The 13,378-nt window shown below is 38.9% G+C and overlaps 1 long non-coding RNA gene across 1 annotated transcript; it reads left to right on the forward strand.

The window, feature by feature from the left end:
- Positions 1–1,502: 1,502 nt before the first annotated feature.
- On the forward strand, positions 1,503–4,309 carry LOC138737426 (uncharacterized). Its single transcript, XR_011340904.1, has 3 exons — positions 1,503–1,748; positions 3,199–3,258; positions 4,233–4,309. It is a non-coding gene; the product is annotated as an uncharacterized lncRNA (long non-coding RNA).
- The last annotated feature ends 9,069 nt before the right edge of the window (positions 4,310–13,378 follow it).

A 13,378-nucleotide genomic window follows, 5' to 3' on the forward strand; every position in this document is an offset into this window, starting at 1 on the left:
AAGATGAACCTGGAAGGCAAGACTGTAGCTCTGGGCTGCTTTACATACAAGGTCACCGGGATGACCCCTGGTGACCTAGTGGTGTAATTACATATCACCACAGCCTTGATGAAAGGCTCAAACCCAAAATGTTAGCTATGTATCTGTGTTATATAAGGTACGCTGGTTGACATTGCTGAGTTTCTCCAACATCAAATTTTTACTTCACAATCCTTCCCTTTGATAATCACTGCCATTTTTAATTCATGGTGCTGGATGGAGAGCTATTATTTGCAACTCCATTTGTGAATGGATTGTCACTTACGGAAACTCACCCAAACTTTCCATGCCGCAGTTAGAAATGTATTAAAAATCTGTAAGTTCTGTTTCCAGTGCGGAAAAAAATGCGTCAGCATATAAATTGCTGGAGATGTTATTAAAACTATAAAATAATTGGCAAGTATGTACTTTTTCATTTCTTAAAATATTTTTTTATTCCTCCAAAACCAGGCTTTATTTTTGCAAATTTTTCTATGCTACCAGTTTGGAGCAGGAATAGTAAGTATTATGTTGCAGAGGAAAGAACCATAGCAGCCTTGAAACTCCTGTGTGTGCAGAGAGGACAATTAGCCATAAAATTATATGTTACAGTTATTTAAGTGTTTTGGGTTTCCTTATCCATTCTGTCCCAGTTGTATTCTCCTCTTCGGAATGTCTCACCCACATGGAGCTGAAAAATGGCGAGGAGCAGAGGTTACAGCAAGTGCACATGAAAATGGATTATAAAATAGTGTCCACTTTCACAACACCCAAAAGAGTGCAGTTTTGTCACATGCCATCTTCTTTGTGTGGCCTTCCTGCTGAATACAATACTCCAGGGAAAATAAAAGTGAAACCACATGTCATTCAAGCGAACAGTCCATGCAGCCCTTGTCCTGCTACTTATCTACTCACCTCCCTATAAATCTGTCCATAGGGGTCACTTATTTTGCCAGATGGTAAACAGGATCACCTGTCCATTTTACAGCCCGTCTGAAATTTTTGTTGAAAGCGAAAATGAATCCCCATTGTATTTCAGTATATTGAGAGTACAATGAATATATGTTTAAACCTGGGCCAGGAAATACATAAGTACACTCTAATCTGCAAATTTTCCTTGTGAAACAGAAATTAATCTTTGACTATCCCCTTATTGGTCTGGTTACGATCATTAAGTTTGCGCAGTGCAGTTAGCTTGTAAAGAGGAGGTGCTGATTTTGGAGTCAATATTGAAATTTCACTCCAAAAGTGTGGACAACATTTCTGGTCATAAAAATTAAATTAGTCTTTCATTTATACAGTCCCTTTTATGACCTCTCTTTCATTTATACAGTCCCTTTTATGACCTCTCTTTCATTTATACAGTCCCTTTTATGACCTCTCTTTCATTTATACAGTCCCTTTTATGACCTCTCTTTCATTTATACAGTCCCTTTTATGACCTCTCTTTCATTTATACAGTCCCTTTTATGACCTCTGGACAGCACAAAGAGCTGATTGAGTTTATTGTTGTGGAGTCTGATGATGGAGGAACTCTTAAGGAGAGTGGCTGAGGCAGTGCAGTCTTCCCTCAGATCGCAATGGAGTAACAGCCCAATGTGTAAATTCTTGGAGTGGAGTTTGAACCTGCAGCACCCAAACTCAATGCTGAGGTGGTAGGCACTGAGCCATGACTCACGGGGCTCTGCTGCGAAAAATGACTTGGTCTTCTGGGAAATACAGTCGGAAAGGTGACTGATCACCCTTTTGGGCCACTGAACAAACTTTCTTAAGTGTGTGAGCAACAGTGAATCTTCTTCACCCAAGCCATGATTGTTGCTTCAATATTCATGACCTTCCCAGGCTTCTGACAGAAACAACTCAAATTTTTTAAAGCATAAGCCAATCTGATTGTTTTAAGCTGTCATTTTGGGGAGGGGCGGGGGGGAAAAATTGCATGTTGAAAATTATGTTTAAATGTTCACAGCCACTTTATTATTGCAATTCAAAATTGCCAATGAGTCTTTGATTTGCTCAAGTAAAAATCTTGATATTGATAAAAGAATTAACTCAAAATATTTCTTCACACTTCATTTCTCAAGACCTTTTAATATTTTATTGTCAAATGTACAATTACATTCTCAATGAGTAAAAGGTACAGTGTCTTCAGTCAGACATGCATTAAAAAACTCTTTTGATATTTCACATTCTAATGTTTATACCATAAAACCATATAACCATTTACGGAGTGGAAACAGGCCATGTTGGCCTTTCGAGTCCGCACCGGTTCACTGATCCGGAGTTAAAAACATGACATCATTTTTACCAAGCAGATCATAAAAATTTAAATTGGCAATCTGGTGAACTTGTACAGCACAACTAAAAATTATCCACCCAGAAGTGCAGAAATAATAAAAGCATGGAAACAAAAGATCTCTAAAGCCAAAATAAATGCTTATACTTTGTAAAATGTTTGTTAATCCAATGATTGAATGGTGGTATTGTGAAACTGAAACATTTTCTTCTTCTTTGACATCCACATAAGTATTTAAAAAAGTGTCTGAGTGAGCTGGAAATATTCACGGTTTACATCAATGGTAAACATGGCTATTACCTTGATGAGGGACCAGTAGCAAGGGGACAAGTATCCAGAGGCTTGAACTCATGATCCAAAGGCATATGTTTGAATCTCCCACAGCAGTTAGCAACATAAATTCAGTTAATTGTATAAATCTGGAATGTAGAGCTTGTGTAAGAAATGGTGGCCATAAAACTACCAAATTGTCATTACAGTTCCAGCTGCCTCAACAGTATCCTTCAGGGAAATGGAGCTTCTGCTCTCTGCAGATCTGGCCTTCATATGACTCTAGAACCCACCAACTTGTTTGACCTGTAACCACCTTTATAACATGGCTTAACCCTCCATTTAGTTTAGGGTGATCTAGGAACAGCAATAAATTCTCATCCGGTCAACCCTATTCAGTCACGAAATACATTTAAAGGAAGGTAAAAAAAATTATGGCATGAATGCCTTCTGTCATGATATATTCCAGTCCATGACAAACTGTTTCACAGAGCAACTCATTAAAATCATTGAATAGCTAATTATTTGTTCTGTCCATTAAACTCAAAGGAAAGATTGAATTTACAGTTGCTGAATGAATTTTGTTGCCATTATAACAGGTATTTAAACTGTTACAGAATTGTGATGGAAGATTCCGAATCGGCAATGTATCCAGTCAGTCAGGAGGTTGCTCAAGTGTAAGATCTTTACTGACTTGTTCTGGGAATTTGATTTAATTATTTGACCTCACATAAGTGAGCAAAAAAAAGTTTTGACAGCCATAGTTGACTGTCAAAACTTATATATATATATATATCTCTATATATCTATAGAGATATATTTATATTTATATAATATATTTATATATATATCTATAGATATATCTATCTATCTATAGATAGATATATAGATTATTGAATGTGCAACCAGAAATTAAAAATGTGAAATAATTGCACACATTTTGTGTGACAACTTTATGGATCCTTTTGTAACATTGATCAACCTACTGTATACATGCTGTTCTTGTGATTAATCTGATTGTATCTGTGCACACTGCACCTATTTCTGGATACCACATGATTTTGAGTGGGATGGAGAATATTGTGTAATATCAGTAGCATTCCATGAGAACTTCTAATTGATTCATTGATAAAAGCTCCTAAATCTGAAGCATAAACTCTGCTTCCCTTCCCAATGTGCGACATTCTTATTTCTGATGTCGAGCATCTGCAGTATTTTGAAAATTTAAGAGGAATTAATTAATGGAGAGATATAAAATGTTGTTCTGACCGGGAATATACTCTTCATTTGCATTTGTTAATTACTTTCAATACTGATTAAATAAATACTTGAGAAGTCGTCACTTGGATAAGTGAGGGGAAAGAGCAGGAGATACAGGTACATGGATGTAAGGGGTATGGAGAGCTATGGGCTGGGTGCAGGTCAGTGGGACTAGGCAGAATAATATTTTGGCGCAGACTAGAAGGGCCGAATGGCCTGTTTTCTGTGCCTTAATGTTCTATGGTTCTGTGGAGAGGGGGTCTAATTGGAAAGCTTCCAGGCAACACTGGCACATCAGGCCGAATAACCTCCTTTAATGAAAACAGCCTATCTGTGCTCCAGTACTTTGCCAATCAACTGCAACATTGTTTTTCTTTTTATTTTAAACCAGGTTATTTTTAAACTGTTCTATCAGTGACATCCAAAGTTCAGCGACTGGACATCTGCAGCACACACGTTCAAGTAAAGCATGAAGCTCAGAAGTTCAGTTCTGCTTGTATAATAATTTGCATTTGGTAGTTGGTCCAGCTTGACTTTTGTGTCTGGAAAAGGCTTATCAGTGAGCAATTGCTACATGATGCACAAAAGTCCATCAGTACCGTACTGTTTATGATAATTGATTAAAACTTATTGGTAATTCTCTCCGCTCCGTGGCATGGCCCAATGAAGTCCTGAAGGTCAATGAAAATGGAGGGTAACCTGCTTCCCCAAATTATCTTGGCACTGAATGTGTCAAGTCTGGATTGTTTCCAGGTCCTTTAGTAAATCTTTTTTTGTGTTGGTTCTCATGGGTGATGCTCTGTCAGCTGTAAATTTTTTTTCCTGGTTTTGTTCTCATTTGGAAAACTGATCTGATCTGGAAAACCATTGACGTCGTTTCCACTCTCCATTTTACGGTCATTTCAATGTTCACAAACTTTACAGTAGATCAACAATATTCCTCTGTCTCCAAGAGGTACCCTGATGATTCTTGAAGAAGACTCACTGAAAAATTCATCATTATCCACTTACCCAATATTGACGTGCTTATTTTAATAGATGAGCATTTCATTTCTGTCGAAAATGATGAATTGATATCCAATTCTTTGGTAAAAGAAGATGGTCTTGCTTGGTCTAACTCTACTTTTCTCAACACCCTGCACTTGGCCTTTGTAGCACTATTTCCCAAACTCTTTAACTCATCATAACATTGCACCCTGCACTTTTGTTTTATTTATTGAACTACCTGCTATATATAGGAGTAGATTGATTATCTCTTTTGCACTCAAGACAGCTTTTCACTGTATCTTAGTCCACATGACAATAAACAATTGAATTGACTGCAACAGGTAAATAGAATGCCACAAGTTTCCCATACTCATTTTCAGCTAACATGAAAGAACTGCACATCAAATATCATCCCTTTTCCCTTTTAGTTGCTGCTAAGGTATTTTCAATATTTTCTGCTTTATTTATATTTAATTTCTTTTACCTCATTCTTTTCTCATCTTGTCAATCTTGAAAGCCCAGTGAATATGCCTTGGGTCTTTTCGATTTCACATGATCCGGATAGGTGCCATTGAAGTACTCATCAGGACTTCACCAGCTTCACCACGATGGTCTGTGGGAGTAACTGAAGATGGAATGATTTTCTAATATCAGCCAACAAACCTCAAGGACAATTGAACACTGGGAATAATTTGAGCAAAGCAGGGATCCAATAATAGATAATGCTTTGAAAATTCCCCCAATGAAAAGCAGAGACAAAAGGCTCAACAAAAAAAAAATGGAAATAGTTTCGGAGGTGAATTGTACAAAATTCCCGAATCTGCTAATTTGTGTTATTTATGAGAGGTATATGGAAAGTGAAAAAAAACTTTAGGTGCATCTAATAAAAGGCTTCTGTTGAGGAAAAAATGGAGGGATATGGGACTAAAGCCAAGGAATGAAAGAACCAATGGATCTCTGCTGTCTGGCACCATTCTCTGATTGTAATGAGCATACAACAACTCAAAAAGCTCAAAGGGCAACAAGCAAGACAATAGTGAAGTCCAGGGAAGCCCCAGCTGAGAAAGCAGCTAATTTGTTCTGTCACTTGTTATATCAACTTGTCATCAACGTTCCTATGGCAGTTCATTCAGCTTTACTGATGAAGACCCTCTTTTAAAAAAACCATTTTCCTTCATCTATTTTGAAGTAAGGGTGAGAAAGATTGAAAATAGTTGCTATTACTCCAATTTTCCATCATTTACACAGCGGTGTTAAAAGCACGAAATTCCCCCATTGCCCTGGGATGGAAACAGATGGTAACGGCATTTCCTGCGGAGGAACCTCTGTTTTAAAAGTGTTCTCACCACATATTTGGTTGCATTGACGCTGATGAAACAGAAAATGAAGATGTGAATAAACCCGCAGTCAATATTTGCGAGAGATTTAAGTGTTGACCAAAAAAGGACCTAATTACTTGTATTATTCCCAACTGCATCATTCTGCCAATATTTCCACATTTACTGACTCATAGCAATTGCTGTACTCATGTTGATTGACACAGGCTGCACCACCCTTCCTACATTTTATCTGAAGCAATTCACGTCTGGAGAAAATTGCGCCAGTTGTGAAATCGGACCTGTTACTTCTGGGCATCATCTCATTGCTCAATGGACGTCTTTGACATGTGTTTGCACCACTCCAATATTGGCGTCTAGGACAGACCAACAAGCAAGAATCAGGAACCTCTGAGCAAGAGATCCTGGAACTTCTGTGGGCAAAGTATCTTCACTCATCGAGGACAGCTCCAAGAGAAAGCATCTTAAAAAAGCAACCTCGATCCTCAAGGACCCCCACCACCCAGGCCATGCCCTCTTCACTCTTCTACCATCAGGGGGAAAAAGGTAAAGGAGCCTGAAGATGAGCACTCAGCAGCGCACAAGGACAGCTTCTTCCCTTCTGCCGTCAGATTCCTGGATGAATGGTGAACCACAGACTCTGCCTTAATTTGACTTTTTAATTTCTTGCACTATTTTTAAAATGTTGTTAGACAATATGTTTATATAACATTTGCATTGTGACACTGCCACAACACAATGAATTTCAAGATGTCCATGACAATAAATTCTGATTCTGAAGTATTTATTTCTAGATTGTCTTCAGAGACACCATTTTGTCACTGGTTCTCTCTGATAACCTTGTCTCTGTGAGCCCCAGTTTACTGAAGCACTAAAAACAGATGTGACAGGATATGAGCAGATCATCAACCTTACACTTATGCCTGAATGACACTCTTATGGAATTGAAGGTAACTCTCAATTTCTTGCCCATTGGATTATGCTAGCACTGGTCTATGCCATACTTCTTCCCCAATTGCTATTTAATGCAGCATTAAAAAGGACTTTTTACCCCCTCCATAAATCTTCGTCCGCGAAGCCAAGCCAAAGAAAAAGAAGAAAGGTCATTGTGATTTGATGAGGAACAATGTTATTTGATTTCAGTGAGGAGAGTGTTATTTCTTACATTGATGACCCAGCCATCAACTTTCAGTCAAATTATCTCACCACTTTGCAATATTTGTAAGATTATTGGTAAAAAGCATTGTCCAGCATTAATCAGGAAATCCTCAATAAAATTGCATGACATCGTCCATTTTACGTGAGGCTTCACAATTTAGGCGTACAGCACAGTAACAGGCTCTCTCGGGTAAGAGACAGTATGACAGCGGCTGCCACATGAGAGTAAATTTGATTAAATTTTTTAAATTTCGACATAGAGAACGGTAATAGGTCCTTTCGGCCCACGAGCCCATGTCGCCCAATTACACCTAATTGATCTACAAACCCCCCTCCCTCCCAGTATGTTTGGTACAGAAGAAGGAAACTGGAGCACCCAGAGGAAATCCACAGAGGTGTGGGGCGAGTGTACTAACTCCTTGCAGACAGCGCCAGATTAAAACCCCAGTTGCTGGCAGTAGGAGTGTTGCGCTAATCTCTATGTCCAATGTCTGCACATTGAAAAACACTGCCTGAATGAATATATATTTGAATGCTTTTGGTGTCTTGAGAATCATTTACAATGAAATAAAACCAAATGTAAATGACAGAACATTTAGGTTTTAAATTAAACACTCTTGTGCTGTTTCCTTTTGACCATTTTGTAGCTGGGTTTCAATAGCCTAGAACTACAGGTGGTACTCCCTCCTTGTATTCAATCTGGCTGATAAAAGGATGCTTTTTATCACCTAGAACCTGTGCAGATGTTCTTGATGACCTTTGAAAGATTCTGAAACACATCTGGAACAGCTTTAGACAGTTGTTCGCTGTCAGTTAATGAGGCCGTCTGGATACAAAGCCACATTGTGCAGTGAGGCTGTGTGGTCAGAGATGCCACAGAGGGATTTGAATTGTGCCTCTGTGAGGGGAAGCACCAGCGTCTTTCACCTGCACCACAGATAATCTCTTGGGGGATTAGTCGGACAATTACACAGAGGTCTGCTGGGACTCGGAGAGCAGTTACGCCACTTCAACATCCATATATGAAACTGGTTCCTCTGACAAACATCAAATCAGAGCTCCCGATCCCTTCCCCCTCTTTTACGCAGTGTCAGCTCATAACACTGAGGTATGTGAGCAGAGTGGTATTGCCACAGAGAGGTGAATTTATTTACCTGTGCAGCATCTCTCTACTGCTGGAGAACAGATGGTTACTGACATGTCACATGACATTCCTGCTGAAGACCTTTAAGTTACTCATAGGTAACATCTGTTTGTCCACTGAAAGGAGTTATCCATTCATGAATGATATTCGAGATTATTTTATTGTTACATAATAAAACAGAAAATATGACATTCCATAACATTTCCTTCAGTCTATCCTAAAGTAAGATAAAGATTTGCTATTCGAAAAAAAGTTGCCCAGCACTCCTTTACACTCAGAGAAAGAAAAGAAAAAGAGAATCCCCCCCCAGACAAACTCCAGTCCAAACCTTCGGCAACCCAAGCTCCAGATGCACACCTCGGACATGATCAGGAAGCCCCCCTAGCGCCCTCTCACATCCTGGTTCTTGTTGGTATCTACATGGCAACGCATTGATCCAAAGCAGCACAATGGGGCCATAATAAACAACCCAATGAATCTGTAAATAATGTTTTGAATAGTTGTAAATTTTTTTTTCCATTAAGAGAGACTCCTGAAAGATTTTAATTTCACTATTCAAGATATTCATGCAAGGCACCACAAGCCATGAAATCACCAATTGGGTTAGTTGTTTTGCAAAGTGTTAACACTGACAGATCACTTCATTTGATGTGAGATTCCTGAATACAGACCAAAACTTCAATGGTTTTCATTAGAAGCTGTGATTAAACTTCAGATAGACAGTTGGCAGCTTCAAATGGGAGATGTACTCAATAAGTTGTGAAATGTGGTGCCTGTTTCCAAAAGCAGTACAACACCCTGTGTCAATCATGGACAGATCAGACTTGCTGCTATATCTGTAATGCAGTACTTGCCATAGAGTCCCTTTGTTCTCTTTTTCTATTACGTTCAAAACACAGTGCAACGTTGTTATGCTTTTGCTTGAATTTGTAGCTTATGCCCAAAGTCCTTTGAACTTATCATGAATCAGATAGTTTGGGGGAACTGCTGGAGCTGCTGTATCGGCAGCATTGCTGCTGGTGCGGACCCTGGGAGAGATGAGAGGGGAGACACAGTGCTCCCACGAAGGGTCCTACCATCCAGTCCTACAGTCGATGGCTCCGTACAGGCTTCAAATGTCCTGTTTAAGGAGCCGACGGTATTTTATTTAAAATCCTCCAACTGCGAGGTCTGGGCCCAAGATAGTGGCGTCTGTGTTGGGCAGCATCCAGGAGGGGTTACAGATACTGTTGGAGCAGCAGAATTGCACAGGGCGCCAGTAACGAGGATATGATGGTGAACCACATCCATGGTAGGAGTCATGTATGTGCATCTGTGCTGAGCATTTGACAGAGTGAACTCTTTGTATCTACTTAAATGTAGAATCCATGGGTTTGCAGTGTTTCTTTTTCTGATATTCTTTCATTCACTTTGGAAAAGGTACATGTAAACCTCCTTCAATCATTTAGTGAATTGCAGATCAGTATATTATGAACACCTATAGATAGATAAACAGGACATTGGAGAGAAAACATAAAACCCCAGAAGCATTATAGTGTACAACTCCAATTATTCTTAATGGTCGGGACTGGGCCTATTTCAGATAAACAATATTTTCGGATAACTTGGGGTTTTTTTAAACAGCCCAGTAGCAACAGCAAATCACTTGTAACAGTGTTTAAACAACAACAAACAACACGGATAAAATAATGCTGTTTAATTCTCACCAAAAAGCAATCGATGCGGACCAGGTGGGCTGAGATGGCCTGTTTCTGTACTGTAATTGTTATGTGGTTATATAAACAAAATAAGATAAATCCAACTCCAAAAACTCAAAATTCTACTCTGAAGTTTTTCCAAAGTTTCAAATTATTCTCAAACCTGTGACGTGATTTCGGGTCTGAACAAATTTTGGATAACTGTGGATTTCTGATTGTTTTGGATATCTTCATTTAAGCAAAAGTTTTCAGAGGCGAAATGATGTAAATTCGGCTTCAAAATGTTCAGATAAGTGAGGATTTCTGATTTTTCTGAAATCTTCATTTAGCTGAAAAAAATTTTAGTGCCGAACAGACGTCACTTCCGGGTCCAAAAAATTTTTGGATAAATGAGGATTTTCGGTAATCTGATTGCGGATAATCAGAGTTGCACTGTATGAAGGAGAGTATTATGCAACCTAGTTTCCAACCTAATTTGACAAAAAAAAAGACTTTTGTATTTTAAAAATGTGGCTTTGTGTTATTGATCAGTCCTTAGTGTACCACAGGTCCCTCTGCTGGACCCTGGAACACAACATTGAGGCATGCACTACTCTCTGCAGATATATGGGGAGCTGTTACAATTGATTTTAGTTTTTCCCCGATACCTGATTGTTTTAAGGCTCAATGCACATTCGAGAAACTTGAACAATTAATTGAGAGGAATTCCTAAACTGCTGAGTTACTGACTTTTGGATAGAATGTTAAACCTTGGTCCATCAACCATCTCAAATGGTCATAAAATATATCAAGACATGATGTTTTTTAAAAAAAATATATATATATGGCCTCATCGCCACCTTCTCAAGGAGAGTGAGGAATGGGCAACGTTGGTTGTTCCCCTTGAGGGTAGGTGAGATTGGAACGAGGGGGCATAAATTAAGGGTTAGGGGACAAAAGTTTAGAAGTAAACATGAGAGGAAGCTTCTTCACTCAGAGAGTGGTGGCTAAATGGAATGACCTTCCAGAAGAGGTGGTCGCAGCAGGGTCAATTTTGTCATTTAAGAGAAGGTTGGATGAGTATATGGATGTGAGGGGATTGGAGGGTTATGGATAGGGAGCAAGTAGGTGGGACTAGAGAAGTTCACTTCAATTGGTGCAGATTAGAGGAGCCAAATTGGCTGATTTCTGTACTGTAATTGTTATATGGTTATAAATTAAAATAAATTTTTTAAGGAGAGCAGGGATGTTCTTTTTGGCAGAGTGGCTAACATTTGCACTTCAATCAATGCAACATAAACATTGTTCGAGTGATACGAGCAGTGCACAAACCGGCTGCTACAATCTGCGCACATCAGTGAGAATATTTCAGAAGTAACAGTATTTCATTAGCTAGAAAGGGTTTCTGGTGAGCTGAGGCTTTGTTAAAGCCTTGACGAATACCATCTTTGTTTCTTTCAAGGAAGTAAAAAGTGGGATAATAAAGATATCATAGAACACGTGCCTCTTTAAGTAACCTTTAATAGAACTTGGTTCAATCCTTAAAGCCTACCTTCAGCGTATAAAGCTCTTGCCTTCAAAATGGGCATTGCACAACTTCTATTGTAACTATGCAAGGTATCGAGGTCCAAATCTGGAAGTTGCACTCAGTATGTCTTCAGCTTTAATGGTCAGATCCATGTGAAAATGACATTGCCAAATGTATGATTACTTTGTTAAATGCAACTACATTTCCGAAGCCAGAAATTTTCACTTCTGTGTGTTTTTAGCTGAAGCATCTGTTCATCACATAACAAATGATCTGGACCTTCAATAGGCAAATGCATTAGAACTGTTGGATTCATGGGAAAAATTAAACAATGTTATTCATTTCTAATGCTGAAATCACCATAAAACTATGAATACAGAAAATAAAAGATGAATTCCTGGCCTGATGAAGCCAAGAAGTGAATCTGGACCTCATTGTTATTAAAGCTGGGTTGGTGGGAGGGGTTGTCAGAAAAGGTCTCTGAAGAAATATGAAGTATGTTGATAATTTTTCATTGAGATGAGGTAAACATATATTAATTGACGCTATTCCATTAGCAAAGAAAATTAGGTGTGGCATTTGTTCTATGCATATTTTCATTACGAGCATTGCCACATTTATTTATCCTCTTTTTGATTTCTCCTCCTGTAGATCTGTCCACGGTTTCATAATGATTTCCACGAGAACCCACCAATTTAGAATCATAGAGCACAAAGATAGGAACTTCACTGCTAGATCCATACCAACCATTAGGTGTATATCTGGACCAATCACATTCATTGTCCAGCCTATCTTTTCCCCTGTTAATTGTGTATGACTCTAAGAGGATCCCTCATTATTCTTTGCTCCAAGAGAAATAAACATAACCTTTCCAGCTAATGTCAATGGAAAATGGACTCAGATTAGCCTTCCAAAACACCCATATGCTTTTACATGCTCATGTCTGGGCTGCCCTAGTTTTTTTCTCCTATATTTGACTGTACCTATCCCCTGACTTTACATTTACTCTCTGCCCATTTCCTTGTCAAGTTCATTAAGCACTCCAGCACTCAGTGCAACTTCGCTTGGAGAATGTTGAACTCAATTCAGGTGCAATCCATACAGATCCCAATGTTCCTCAAATCTAAAGCAGTTTTCTGATAAGCCAGCGCAGAACTAAAACAGAAAATAAAAACAGGAAAACTCAGCAGGGTTGGCCTAATCTGTGGTGGTGCTATTTTAATTTCAGCTTTCCTGCATCTGCATTCTTATTAAACTTGTGTCTGGCCTTGTATATCATGGATGTACTACTCTCTTAAAAATTGACATCATGTAACACTGAGAAATCTTATCATCCAGTTGCGATTCAGATGGACATAAATAATCTTGACTTAGAAATTCTGTCATAGAGAATAGTGTTTGTGTGCCAAATGCAATAAAGTGTGTCTTTACCAAATTGCCTTTGGGTTGTGGGCCTCTCCTGCTGAATGCAAGGCCTGTTTCATCGTAAATTTTAAACATGCAGCACAGTAACAGGCCCTTCCGCCCCACAAGCCCGTGCTGACCAAGTACACCCAATCAACCTACAGCCCCTGCAAGGTTTGAAAGGTGGGAGGATATTGGAGCACCAGGAGGAAGCCCACATAGACACGAAGAAAATGAACAAACTTCTTACGGATGTTGCCAAGTTCGTACTCGGCAGCTGGTGTTGTGCTACCAGTATGCTTA

Source organism: Narcine bancroftii, chromosome 6, assembly GCF_036971445.1.
Source record: "Narcine bancroftii isolate sNarBan1 chromosome 6, sNarBan1.hap1, whole genome shotgun sequence".
Lineage (NCBI taxonomy): Eukaryota > Metazoa > Chordata > Chondrichthyes > Torpediniformes > Narcinidae > Narcine > Narcine bancroftii.